This window comes from Bubalus kerabau, chromosome 3 (assembly GCF_029407905.1).
Source record: "Bubalus kerabau isolate K-KA32 ecotype Philippines breed swamp buffalo chromosome 3, PCC_UOA_SB_1v2, whole genome shotgun sequence".
NCBI classification, from domain to species: domain Eukaryota; kingdom Metazoa; phylum Chordata; class Mammalia; order Artiodactyla; family Bovidae; genus Bubalus; species Bubalus kerabau.
In genome coordinates, this window is record NC_073626.1 from 69,765,888 (window position 1) to 69,781,488 (window position 15,601).

The window sequence follows — 15,601 nt, forward strand, 5'->3', positions numbered from 1 at the left end:
ATCAAGCATTCGTTTGCTATTATTTACTGCCTACTATAAAGAGTTTTAATAATATTTAGAGGGCAGTGCAATAAAAGCAATCATTTATTGTGTTCGTTACAGGGTCACTCAAGGTTTTCAACAAAAGCCAATGTCATTTCCTAATCTTTTAATATTCATAAGGTAACATCACTTGCAAATGGTACATTATGATTTATAAACATTTCCTGGCCAAGAACATAAAAGCATCATTATAATTCCTTCCCAGGAAAAGCAGTCAGATTCTGTGGGGCAGATAGCATCATGGGATACCAGAGCCTTGCTTTCCGAACCAGATTCTGTTTCTCATTGTCCATGTGCTCTTGATCATCCCACTTAAATTTGTTCTCAAGCATAAATTACAGAGTGCTTGGCAGCATTCTTCTGCAAGGGAGGATCTGCATTAGTATTTTAAAAGGAGGTTGTGTTTTTCCTCTTTCTCATCTCAGTAATAACAGAAGTGGCATGATGTGGTAGGCAGTTCTGGAAAAAAAGGCACAAAGACCTGGGTTCAAGATCTATTTACATCAATTACTACATATGTGACCTCTGGCAAATGAGTACACCTCTATAAGCAACTGTCTTTATGTAAAATGGTAGTAATATGAATAATACTTGGTCTACCTATTCAAAGGTAGACCTCTGCAAGGATTATATGAAAACAATTTGTAAGGTATAAAGCAATCCAACTCTTAAATGAAAATACAATGTCCTTGTGAGAAAGGTAGAGTTAATTTTCCTACAGAAAACTATTTGCAAAATTATAAGAGATTGAAGAAATGTATTTCTTTGCACTTATCTAGAAAACTTATAGAGTCTCAGTTCTTGGGGGTTTATATCAACTGTACATATTATTGTTAAATTTTGTCTCCCATGCCCCCAGACTTCGCTTGGGCACCTCCTGTGAATGCTGTGCTGTGCTTAGTTGTTTCACTTATGTTCAACTCTTTGCAACCCATAAACCTCAGGCTACCAGCCTCCTCTGTCCATGAGATTCTCCAGCCAAGAATACTGGAGTGGGTTGCCATACCCTCCTCCAGGGGATCTTCCTGACCCAAGGATTGAACCTGTATCCCCTGCATCTCCTGCATGGTTGGCAGATTCTTTACCACTGAGCCACTGGGGAAGCCCCTTGAGTACTTGCAGTGATGAGCAATTCATTGCTCCTGACAATAACATACTAAATCTAATAGTTCGTTCTAATTCAGTACTAAAATGTCTTTTAACTCAAGGACAGACATGTGTCTCTCTTCTTTGGGGGTCTCTATGATATTTGAGGGGCTTCCCTTGTAGTTCAGTAAAGAATCTGCCTGCAATGAAGGAGACCTGGGTTTGATCCCTGGATTGGGAAGATCCCCTGGAGAAGAGAAAGGCTATACCTCTTCCAGTATTCTGGCCTGGAGAATTCCATAGTCCATGGGGTCACAACAAGTTGGTCACGACTGAATGACTTTCACTTTCACTTTCACTCCCTCGTAGCTCAGTCAGTAAAGAATCTGTCTGCAATGCAGGAGACCTGGGTTCGATTTCTGGGGTGGGAAGATCCCCTGGATAAGGAAATTGCAACCCACTATGGTATTCTTGCCTGGAGAATCCCATGGACAGAGGAGCCTGACAGGCTACAGTCCATGGGTTCCCAAGAGTCGGATGAAATTTGAAGACAATTGCACGTCCTTCCCAAGACTTGTCTTTTTCACATTAAATATTTTTCAATTATTTCAACAATTCTTTATGAGACATGATTTCAAGTTACTCTTAATAGTATATCTAGGTCAATATACTTAGATATATTGAGTAAACAGTTTGAGTAAACTGAATTCAATTCTATTAAGAAGTATTACCTATCTATTAATACTAGTGTCAGAGACGTGCCTGAAAAATCCATGGGTAGAGGAGCGTGGTGGACTAGAGTCCAAGGTATTGCTGAGTTAAACACAACTTAGTGACTAAACAACAGAGATGTGATAGGACCAGAGATACAATGATTGCCCTTAAGGAGCTCCTGCACTAGCCAAGCCAACCTTCACGTTCATGGCTATAGTACAATACCATCAAATGAAATGTTGAACACATATTCTACATCAAACTCTTCTATGGGCTGGGAATTCAGTAGTGAGTCAGGCAGGAAGAGATTTTGCCTTCATTGAGCTTTCAATTGGAGGGGAACAAAAACAAGTTAAAGAGTCCTTTGTAAACAAGTATATAGGTAAGAAAAGAAAGAAAAAAGAGTGTTATGCTCCTGAAGGCAGAGACAATTTTTATCTTCTTCCCCTGTAAAAGACTGCAAAGATTTGCAGAGTCAGACATGTATCTGACTTGACTGAGTGACTAAGCACTCACTCAAGCAAGCAGAAGTTAAACCACTCTGAATTAGAAGTTATCAAGAATGTAAAGATTAGGGAGATCATAAAAGAGAGGAGAGATAGTAAGAAGAATAAGAAGAGAGAAAAGAAAGAGATAGAGAAATAGTACAAAATATGTCAGAAGGTCAGGCTGGCAGAAAATCATGTTCACTGGGAAGTTTTCAGTGCTGGAGAGGCTGATGCAATTTTAAGCACAGAAATATCAAATATGGCATTATTAGTTGTTTGCAATGCTGTGATATACACCTGCTCCATCACCTCATACCTTCAGCGGAGTTCAATACTCCATACAGCACAGTATGGAGTTGTTTAAAGTTTTGGAGCCATAAAGGGCAGTGGGTCTGATGCAGACAGACCTTAATAATTGCTCCATTTTTTCCATTCCTATGGCACTTTGGACAAATTTCTTAACAAGCTGCTGTTTTCTGAGTTAACATTTAATAATTGCTTTTTAAAACACTGCTAGCAATTACTATTTATTAACTGCTAACCATGTGCCAGACAGTATTCTATGAGGTTTTGCATTTAACCCTCAGAATAACCCTATGAAGGTATAAACTATTTCATTTACAACCTTGACATGCATCAAGTGAAAAAACTAAGGCACATTGAAGTTAAATAGCTTCTTTGAGGTCACACAGCTTGAAAGTGAAGGAATTGGAATTTAAAGTAAGAATTCTAGTTCCAGAGCTTATACTTTCCTCCAACATGTTATAGTATTCCCCAGAGGCTGGTTACAAGGTCAGGAGAACTAAACAAGATGAAGTACGTTCACATCAAGCATGGTGACTGCCACAGAGAGACGCTCAGAAATTTTAGTTATGGTTCTCTTTTTATTTTTCTTGAATTCAGTCTGTATTTATAAAAATTATCTACAAAAAGATCAAAAGAAATTCTATTGAATGTCTTTAAGCTTAGATCCAATGTAATTTTATATTTTCCTGACCAAGAACTAAAAGAATTCCATGAAACAAAAGAGGTTAGATACATCTTATGCTAAGCAAACTCTACTGTCTGTTCTGTCCTAGGATTTTGTTTAAGATGGAGACCAAGCTCATTTGTCTGTAGCCTATTGATTTTTAATTCATATATTTATCAAAGTAGAGTAATATACCTTATTTGACTTGCTTCCCATAGCAACATTAACAAGAATGATATTCCTCATTTCTGTGAATGAGGCACCTGAGACTCAGAGAAGTAAATGCCTTGTTCAAAACAAGGAGCTATATGAAAAGTTGGGATACAGTTAAGGACTTAACTGTCAGGGTCAACATGGTATTTTACAATTTTCATTGTCAGTTAATTATGCATGTAAAGAGAGAGATGGTAACAAAATACAATATGCAATTAAATATTTTTTGCTATAGATAGTAGTATTATGTATGCCCCCAAATTAGGAAAATTTTCTAAAACAACACAAGATATATATCAAAATCATGTACATCACTGTCATTACTTCTATTCATTAGATTAAATAATTAAGAAAGATAGCATTCAGGATTTCCTGCATGTAACAATTTCAACAGATAAAAATAATTGAATCTTAAAGAAGAAAGAAAACCAAAACTGTGGAAATAAAAAAATCAAAAGCCTAGACAATACATTAAATTTAATGATAGCAATTTTTTTCTTCTAACCTGTAATACTTCTGCTGAGCTGAAATCTGAATATATTTAAAATTCTTACTTAAATATAGTTAAAACCATGGACAAATCTCTATAGCAAATAGACTTTCCATGTCTGCAGAGTCAAGAGCTGACAAATAGTTTCTATTAGGCCCATTTTAATTGGCACTTGAACTTTTTGCTTTAAGCTGATATGACTTCTATAATCTTTCCTATCTTATCAACTGAACTGGCCAACTCCTTTAAAGTTTACTATATCTGTACGTGCTTCTCCTGTTTATGTTTCAGGTTTTGTTGTTGTTGTTTTTGACATTTTCCTCTTGTTCTTGATTGAGGTATTGATTGTGTGATATCACAAATGAATTAGCTTTGAAATTTCCATGTACTAAGATATTTAGTTTCTTCAGTCTTAAAGTCCATTTAGTTTCATAAAACCCAGTCCAACAAGATGTACAGATGAACAACAGGCACATGAACAGATGTTCAACAATGTTAATCATCAGATTGTCGGAGATGTAAATCAAAACCACAATGAGTCAACAACTCATACCTATCAGAATGGCTATCATCAAAAAAACAAAAACAAAAACAAAAACACAAATAACAAATGTTGGCAAGGATGTGGAGAAAGGGGAACAATGTACACTTCTGGTGGAAATGTAAGGTGGTGTAGCCACTGTGGCAAACAATACACAAGTATCTCAAAAAGCGAAAAACAGGACTCCCAGATGACTCAACAATTCCATTCCTGGGTATATATCTGAAAAAAAAAAAAAGAAAACAGTAATTTGAAAAGATACATGCACCCCAATGTTCATAGTAGCATTATCTACAATTGCCAAGACATGGGAGCAACCTACGTGTCTATCAACAGATGAAAGGATAAAGAAGATATATATACACACACATACACACACACACACACACACACACAATGGAATATTACCATGCAATAAAAGAATGAAATTTTGCCATTGGCAACAACATGGATGGATTTAGAGGATATTATGCAAAGTAAAATGTCAGACAGAAAAAAACAAATACTGTATAATACTGCATATATGGGGACTCTAATGACTACAGCAAACTAGTAGTTTTCAAACAAGACAGAAACAGACTCACAGATTCAGAGAACAAACTAGGGGTTACCAGTGAAGAGAGGGAAGGCAGGAGGGACAAGACAGCTGTAGGGGATTAAGAGGTTAAAAACTACTATGTATAAAATAAATAAGCTACAAGGATATACACTGTACAACATTGGGAATACAGCCAGTATTTTATGATATCCATAAATGGAATATAACCTTTGAAAACTGTGAATCATTATGTGTCTCCCTAAAACTTACATAATACTCTATATCAACTGTACCTCAATAAAAAACAAAATCCAAACCAAAAACTCAACCCACATATTCCACAAGCTAACAGCCAACCAACCGACCAAAGAGTAATGTATTTATACATAAAATCATTTTCTTATAGCAGATGCTGGTAGTTAGAGAATAGTCTGCTACTGGCTCTCGAAATTAAACATTCATTTTACCCAAGTTGCAATAAAAGAATAGTAATTTTATTCCTTTGCCTTCTCAAGCATCTCCAGCTGGTGAATTGCCTAGATTTATGTCCTAGGAGCTATAGAACAGCCGGCCATTAACTGCCTCCAGGGTTGCTTCCCAGCCCCCCGCCTCCTTGCTTCGGTTAGTCCACTTCTGTCTTCCCTGCTCAGGACTGCCAGTCCTGCTTTCCATTCCTTTCTTGCAGCAGGCTGAAAGACAGCATCCCTCAGTGCATCCATGATCTCTTCTGACATATTTGCACACTGTGCACACTCAGCTGGTTGAGACTTTGCCAATAGTTCACAAGGTGCCCAACCTATAATTGGGTATTGTGGTGAAATATCAAGCTAAGGAAGTGCAAAGCATGGGCTAGAACTGTTAAAAAGACTGGACACAGCTGGTACACATGATGCCAAGCTGAATGCCAGGGAAACTACACTCCTGGGTTGTAACTTTATGAACCACCAGCTTCCCCAGAATAGGTCAGTTCAGCCAATTTACCTCAGCCTGGAAGCAAAGCGAAAGGCTGTTGATTTTTTTCTTTTAATCTTTATTTGAGGAAAGCATTTAACTAATTGGATAAATTAGCTAAAAATATACTCAACTTAATTAAAAAGCATGTTTAACAATTATGTATGTACACATGCACACATGTATGGACATATAAGTATACATTTATATATTGATGCTTATGTATAATTTGTGAGAATCTTTGTTTTAAAAGAAGTTTGATTTTTCTAATGGGCATTCTCATGCTCAAAATATCACAATAAGGTTGTAAAAATCTAGGCATTCTCTCTTTAAATGGAGGTTCAACAATGAAAATTAAACTTTGATACTTCTTATTTTTTAAATGTTCAACAATGACACCCCATCTCATTTAATGCTAGAGTCTAGTAAATTCCAAAATATGCCTTTTAATGTTTTACTTTATGTATTTGTATATATTTTCTATTAGTAAATGTAAGATATAAAAGTAACTAAAAATATAACCAAGAAATTCTAGCCCATCAAATAGGAACATATTTTAGTGAATTAAATAATCCAGTGGAACCTGTAGTGAGTCTCCTGTGTGAAGTGTATTTATTTTTCTTGAGTCCATTTCATATTCTGTATTCAATAACATTTGTAATACATGACTTCCCTGTGCAACAATAATTTAATGATACCTTATTCTTTGCTTGAAAAGCAAAAGAAATATTATCAGGCAGCGTTACAATAAGCTAAACCAATTACCTCCTAAAATGATTTTAATGCAGGCAAAGTACAAGAGTCATCATTTTAGCAGAGTGAGATTTATTAAGACCACAATTCAAAACAGTAAACTAGACTTCTTATATACTACTTCACTTCCTACTGGGTTTCAATTAATATCTGGAAAGTTTATATTTTTTATTATAAAAAATTTAAATGTTATATGCTAGCATATATGGTATAAAGAAATGAATAATATAGGCCATTTGGTGGTAGTTGTCATATATATACATACTCAAATTCAAGGCATACACAGCAAATGCTACTGCTTAAAGTCACAGATCCACCAAATAGTTTTAAAAAGGGCTTCCATGTCAATAATTCAAAAGAGGTAAAAGTTATACAAAACTAAATGAATCTCAGACCTTTTGATAAATCCTCACTCAAGTTATTAATGTTACATGAAGTCTTGCTGATGTTATACTAGACATTCTTCTAAGGAGATAAGTAGGTATTGTAAATCAGATACTTACCCTTCTCCCCTCAAGGATAAGAATAGTTTCTATCCCTAAATTTTCTACCCAAAGATCCACTGCAATAAAATGACTATTTTCTCTTGTCGTTGCTGCTGCTGCTGCTGCTAAGTCGCTTCAGTCGTGTCCGAGTCTGTGCGACCCCATAGACAGCAGCCCACCAGGCTCTGCCATCCCTGGGATTCTCTTGTCATTGCCTGGCTCATATATTAGCATTAGGTGAATTATTTCATCTGAGGAATAAAAGGGAATTAGGGCATATATTTCCTCCTCAACCACTTTTTATCTCTTCTCCTTTAGTGGAGTTAGCATCTTTTTGCTAGTTTTTTTCTCTCTTTTTTGGCTGTGTTGCAGGGCATGCAGGATCTTAGTTCCCTAACCAGAGATCATGCCTCCTTCAATGAAAGCCTTAATGAAAGCCTTCAATGAAAGTCTTAACCACTGGGCCACCAGAGCAGTCCAACATCTTTTTGTTTCTTACCATAATAGTGAGATTAAGTATTTCTTTTCCAGAAAAATCCCAAAGAACTAAAAGAGATTAAAAAAAAAATAAGTAAACTAAAACAATATCTTTTAAAAGTGATCTTTCTTTCCTACCCATACGTTTATTTAACTATGTACTCCAAGTGCTACAAACAATATACAACATGATAGGTTGGTTGAAAAAGAAAAGTGCATAAGTGTGCTACACACAGGGTAAAGTATAATAAAACACTAAGAAATGCCTGCAATTTAATATTTGAGGAAGATTCAATTTTTGGTTTTAAAGTTATAAGGCCTTTCCTTTTCTTTTCTGCCTGTTGCATATTCTCACTACATTTTCTGTGTTTTCACAACAGTTATTGGATGGCTTTATACTGGCTAGAAATCATTGCTCTCAGGAAAACTAACATAGCATCAAACACGAAAATGGCAGATGCCAAGATATCACTCCCAGATGGAAGATAACGTTATGATCCAGAAGGACATAATGTAAGTTACACACCTTAGGAGTTCCCTCCTCATCATCACAAAAGTTTGTTTTTGCTATGTGCATTTTATGCTCATTGCCTCATTTAGTACCCATACAATTTTCATAAAATACATACTGCTAGTAATCCATTTTATGTGAGGAATCTGAGAAATTTACATATGATTTGTACAAAGTCATGTATCCATAATTACAAAGGCAGTGATCTAAGCTTAATTTTGCTCCTTTTTCCTCCTTAATGTATATGGTAACCAAATTAGGACATGGAGCTGGAAGGGTCAATATACACAGTAACTAAGACCATAGGCTCTGGAGCCAGGCCTCCTGCATTCATATCCTACCTCTGCTACTGAAGTGGCCAGTGAGTAAATCCTTACTCTCACCTTCTCTTAGGCAAAGCAACAGTCTCTATCTTGGATCTTGGCAGAGATTAGATTACATAGCATATGTAAAGTGCTTAGAGTGCTGCCTGACATATAGAATGTCCTCAGCAAACTAAGTGATTGCATATACATTCACTTCCCAAACACCGATCAACCTTTCTCTGAGTTCCAGGCACCCGCAGGTTAGAAAAAGGAGTGACAGTCTATATTTTCAAAGATTAGACCCTAACAGGGAGTCTTGCGCATCACTAATTAGATGTCATTAACGGATATAAATGTATTGCTAAGGGAGTTTAAAGAACAGAAAGCATGAGTGTAGACAAGGGAAAGCTTCATGCAAGAGGTGTGTTTAGACATAACTTGGATAGATGGATAGATTTTGGAGAGGCAGAGGAAGAGGAAGGGTAGTGGAAAGTAATTTATTTGCTTGGATAGATAAAACACTGGGATAATCTTAAAATCACTTCCGAGAAACCTAGGGTCTTTCTCTCTTCTACAGTAGGCGCACTGCCCATTCTCTGGACAAACACCCACAGCATCTTTCTAGTCACTAAGAAAAATTCCCTCTTAAAGAAGAAAATTGAGGTCAAGCATTTCAATGTCTGAATCTTCCACAAACATCAGATTGTGTATTAATTTTTCATGAAGCAGTAAAACTATGATTTCACTGTTTGGTAAGGAAAGTATTTTAGTGTTCTGAGAGCAATCCTAGCGAGTGTGTGTGTGTGTGTTGGTGGGGGTCTTCTCCACACACTACAAAGCATCAGAAACCAGCAGGGTGTCCAAGAGGTCAGCTCAATAATCAGGGATAGTGACAATCAGATTCTACCTGTTAAGAGTTTAGCCCTATGAGATTGCTCCCTCAACCTTCAAATGCCAGTCAAAAGTGATTCCGACTGACTGGCTATAGACTGAGGGGTTCCAGTGACCCCCACCTTAGACCTTAGTGGCATGCCACCAGTCCAGGCATACTCACCTGTACTTCTGAACAACTGACTTATATGTCAGATGTTTCCACAGTCCCCTCCTAGGGTTTGATTAATTTGCTAGAGAGACTCACAGAACTCAGAGACACAACTTACTTAGTAGATTACTGGTTTATTGTAAACGGATATAACTCAGAATAGATAGACAGAAGAGGTGCATGGAGCAAGGTATGGGGAAAGGGTATGAGCTTCTAGGCTGTGCGAGTGCACCACTCTTCCCACATCTCTGCTTGTTTCAGAGCAATTCAGTTCAGTTGCTCAGTCGTGTCCGACTACTTGTGACTCCATGGACTGCAGCATGCCAGGCTTCCTTGTCCATCGCCAACTCCGGGAGCTTGCTCAAACTCATGTCCATAGAGTCAGTGATGGAATCCAACCATCTCATCCTCTGTCGTCCCCTTCTTCTCCTGCCTTCAACCTTTCCCAGCATTAGGGTCTTTTCCAATGAGTCAGTTCTTTGCATCAGGTGGCAGATTTTGGACTTTCGGCTTTAGCATCAGTACTTCCCGTGAATGTCTAGGACTGATTTCCTTTAGGATGGACTGGTTGGATCTCCTTGCAGTCCAAGGGACTCTCTTCAACACCACAGTGCAAAAGCATCAATTCTTCAGCACTCAGCTTTCTTTATAGTCCAACTCTCACATCCATACATGACTACAGGAAAAACCATAGCTTTGACTAGATGGACCTTTGTTGGCAAAGTAATGTCTCTGCTTTTGAATATGCTTTCTAGGTTGGTCATAACTTTTCTTCCAAGGAGTAAGCGTCTTTTAATTTCATGGCTGCAGTCACCATCTGCAGTGATTTTGGAGCCCAAAAAATAAAGTCTGTCACTGCTTCCACTGTTTCCCCATCTATTTGCCATGAAGTGATGGGACCAGATGCCATGACCTTAGTTTTCTGAATGTTGAGTTTTAAGCCAACTTTTTCACTCTCCTCTTTCACTTTCATCAAGAGGCTCTTTAGTTCTTCACTTTCTACAATAAGTGTGGTGTCATCTGCATATCTGAGGTTATTGATATTTCTCCCAGCAATCTTGATTCCAGCTTGTGCTTCTTCCAGCCCAGTGTCTCTCATGATGTACTCTGCATATAAGTTAAATAAGCAGGGTGACACTATGCAGCCTTGATGTACTCCTTTCTCTATTTGGAACCAGTCTGTTGTTCCATATCCAGTTCTAACTATTGTTTCCTGACCCGTATACAGATTTCTCAGGAGGCAGGTCAGGTGGTCTGGTATTCCCATCTTTTAAACAGTTCTCCACTTGTTTACCAACCCAGAAACTCTCTGAAACCTGTCCTTTTGGGGTTTTGTGGAAGCCTCATCACAAAGTCATGGCTAATTAGATAACTGACCTTTGGTGACTGAGTTCCATCTTGAGCTCATTTTCCCTCCCCAATGTCAGGGTGGGACTGAAAATTCCAACCCTCTAAGCTGGGTTGACTACAATGGCAACAGCCCCTATCTTCAGTTGTTTCAAAAATCGTGTCGTTAACAAAACAAAAGCCACTTTTATCACTCTCAATGTTTAGGAAATTCCAAGGGTCTGGGGATCTCTGTGCCAGAAACAAGGACAAAGACTCAATATAGATTTCTTATTATAAGTCACAATATCACAAGAAAGAAGAAAACCAGTAGCTACAATTTGAACTTGGCCTGTATGGAATTTTGTTAGAACCAGTCTAGTCTTATGTAGAGAGAGGGCTTGAATGTCACGGATCTTTCCATTTTACCTTTAGAATGTCCTTTCTCTGTCCCTCCTTTCTGGTCCCACTTTTCACTTTAGCTTGGTTTTTAGTTCAGCCATCTAAAAAGGATAAGGTATAGAGTGCCAATTTAACTTGCCTAAAACATATCACCCTTCCCACAAACCAGATGCTCACTCACCCTCATATTCCTCACACTGGCCAGAATTAAAATTTAAGTGCCATCATCAACATTTTCCACTTGCTTCTCTCAAAGATCTGGGCCTTGAGATTAAAACTCCAAAATGTCACTAAGATTGGTGCCTTCAACCCCCATTATCTACCACCGTACTGTTGCGATGACTTTGCAACTGGTCTCCCTATTTTCTGCCCATTTCCCCTATAATTCATCCTAAAAGTTTTGCCAGGAAAAAAAATCTAAAGAATAATTTCTCGACTGAAAAATTTCAAAGTTTTCCTATTTTCCACAGAATAAAGTTTATACTCAGACTGGCACCCAAAGCTTTCTTGCATTGGACCTCAGTTTGCCTTGCCTCCCATTTTTACTTCTGGCTCATTTTTGAAAATTTTGACTTAAGGACAGAATAATATGATCATTCTTTTGAACACGTTTCCTCTCTCAAATGCTTACGCCATCAAAGATCTTCCTGTTGAAATTCTACACATTTTTGAAAATCAACCTCAATAATTAACTACATCTGAAACTCACCAGTAGTTCCTCCTTTTTCTAAATTGCCACACCACTTTGTATGTAGCTTTTGGGACATTTAGCGCATTCTAACTCATGGTATAATCACATATGTAACATTTTTCAATGAGGAGCTACTTATGTTAAAAAGAAATTCACTCTTTAGCACCTAGCTTTGTGTTTTAAATAAAAAGTTCAATAAATGTATATCAAATAAATGAACAAATAATGAATATATCATTGAGAATGGAAGGCTGAGGCTAAGAAAGAGAAAACTTTGCAATTTGCAGAAACTAGATTTCCAAAAGTTTCACATGTTGAATACACATTTGAACTCAGTCATACATACAAAGCTTTCTGCTCTGTGTAATAGGAGTGGAGTATGTAGGCAGAATTTTATTAAAGTAGGGAAATCCAAGAGTCAGCATCTTCAGATAAGAGAATAGCCCTTTGGGTATTGTCGATATATAATGTAACATCATTAAATTTATCTACCAAGATCAAAATAATATTTCCATGTGGAAATATTTCTAAATTTATGATGGACGATATCTTGTAGTAGATTGTGAAGGACACAATGCCGTTAGAAGACAGTTGCAAGGATCTTTCAAATTTTAAACAGCTTGGAAAGACTCCTTCTTATCTATCTATGGAGAGGTACCTGCAATTGTGTCTAATAACTAGTTAATGCTCATTATTAGAGTTAAAAGATTATGTGGACTCTTGTGCTTCCAGACTCTGGAATTTTAAAGTCACCCTTGAACTTGAACATGCTGTATAAATTCAAAAGATAAACCATACATGAATCATGCCATTCTTGTACTAACAGTCATACTTTGTATGACCCAATGCCATAAACCTTCTGGATTCTAAGGTTTCTGAAGAGAAGGTATGATGATTTGGAATGAGATAATTTCATTTAATTTTTAACTGTCGCGTGAGCTAAAAGCATCACTAGGGAATTTAAATCAAAGCCAGCTTTAAATGAACTAAACCAACCTTGGATGAAAATTCTCCATTTCACATCAACTCTCAAAGCTGATTATGCATGTATTCTGTTTGCAAAGGTGAAATTCAATTGGCTCACACAATGAAAGCTGTGTTGGAAGTTAGTATTACATCCACTTATATCTCACATGACAAGAGGCATTAGTTTGCTCTGACAAAGTAAACAAGCTGCACTGAAAAGATCACTAACACAAGAAATTTTTTGCTAACAAGATTCGGGGGTGACTTAGTTACTCATTATACAGTCAGTGAATTAGGACTCAGATTTTGAAAGATAAAGGGAGCTGTGCTTTAAAGTAACAGGGCAAAGAAATCCCTGTCTTTTCCCATTTGTTGTTGTTTAGTCACAAAGCTATGTACAACTCTTTGTCACCCCGTGGACTGTAGCCCTGCCAGGCAACTCTGTCCATGGGATTCTCCAGCCAAGGATAGTGGAGTGGGTTCCCATTTCCTTCTCCAGGGGATCTTCCTAACCCAGGCATCAAACCTGTGTCTCCTGTCTCCTACTTGGCAGGAGGATTCTTTACCACTGAGCCACCTGGGAAGCCCCTTTTCCAGATGACTCACCTACAATCATGGCCTAAAAACCTGGGGCCTACATCCTCATCAAACTTCATCTTGACCTCTCTCCTTCCTTCTCACTCTGCTTCAGATCCCCGGGAGTACCAAGCCCTTTTCCCACTCAGAGGCTTCACACTGAGCTGTTCTTAAGGGCTCATGCTTATTCTGTAGAATTGTTCTGTCCAGTACAGTAGCCACTAGCCCATATGCTATTGAACACTTAAAATGTGGCTAGAGTGAATTAAGCTGTGCTGTGTTAAAGACACATTGTATTTTGAAAATATAGTATATAAAAAAAGAATGACTTCGCTAATAATTTGTCATATTGGCTACATGTTGAAGCAATAGTATTTTAGAGATTTGGGTTAAATAAAACATATTATTAAAATTCACTTTACTTGTTTATTTTCATAATGTGGCTACTAGAAAGTTTGAAATTGTACAGGTGGTTTGCATTTGTGGCTTGAATTGTATTTCAGATGGGCCATATTGTCTTCTATATCAATTCACACATCATCACAGAGAGTTACATTTGTCAGGAGGCGTTTGTTTTCTTTGTTTTATACACTGCTGTATCCAAACAACATGGACACATGTGAAGCATGAAATGAACATCTGAGGAATGAATGAATGCGTTATACAGACAGTAATGAAGAACTTAGGCTTTGGAATCAAGATGCGCGGATTTTCATCCCAGATTGGCTGGTCATTAACTGTATGAACTGGGACAAGGACTAAGTCCTCAGAGGGTGGTTGTTAGGACAAAATGAATTCTTAATATCTAACGTATTTAAATTAGGGCCTGAACAGTAGGAAGTATCAGCTTACTGACACTATCAATAAATATTAGCTACAAGTAAATATTATTAATCTATTCTATAGATAGGAATATGAGACACAACACTAATCCTTTGGTTTATTGAAATGATAAATAGTAGAGCTATGATTTAACTCTTGAACTACAAGACTCCAAGACACATATATGAATCCACAGTTGATATAAATAAAAACCTGAAGCAATTTTACGTTGCTTTAATAAAGGTAGATATATAATTTATATCTAGCCATCCTGAGTGATTTTAGACTTTGGACTCTATATTGAATGTTATCTGTTAAAATGTGACATGTGATACCAATTATTAAATTAGCTAACATTTATTTAGTTTTATTAGTGGCAGGTACTCATCTTACATATTATGGATATTATAATATTCAACTCTTAAAGCAACTCAGAAAGTGGACACTGTCCCTCATCATCTTTATTTTACAGAGGAGGAAATTGAGGAGATATGGAGAGGTCAAGGACCTTGCCCAGGTCACAGAGTTAAGAAACGAAGGAGGTAGCTCCAGAGCCTGTGCTCTCCCCTTCTCTGAATATGGATTCTCCTCTCACAAGTTAAGCCTGTAGAGCAATAAAAGATGGCTGAACGTTCAGCCCTGAAGTTGCTGTGATTCACTCAAAGATAGGTACTGGCTTCTGGTATACATCAGTATATTTTCTAAGAAAAATGTTTTTTTCAACTCAAACAGTGGAATAGGTCATTGAAGAGTAAATTTTGCTTCCAAAAAAGTCATTTTTGTAATTCATATAAACATAGACCATCAAAACTTCTGCTGTCCTGGGGATTGTTTTACTTTAATTGGACTTAATGCAAGAAAAAATTACCCTGTATGTCATACTACATCAAAGCCAATCAAGCTCAGTAAGGGACTATTTGCCTGTCTCTTCAGAAGCCCAGCACAATAGATCCTATGATGGTTATACAATATTTAAGTAAAACCAGACTAAGTTTCTGATTGAAGAAGCTATCGCCTTTCATTAGAATGAGAATATAAATTTTCCGTAATAGGCTACTAACATGTTTGAATGGCTCAATTCATTTTCTAGCAGGTCGCGGCCAATACCCACTACCAGGGAAGCCCTAATACCCACTACAGAGTAGTCTTATTGAAAATAATTCTTTTAAAGAATCTACTTTGTCTTGATGACAAAGAGGTGCGTTCTTCCCC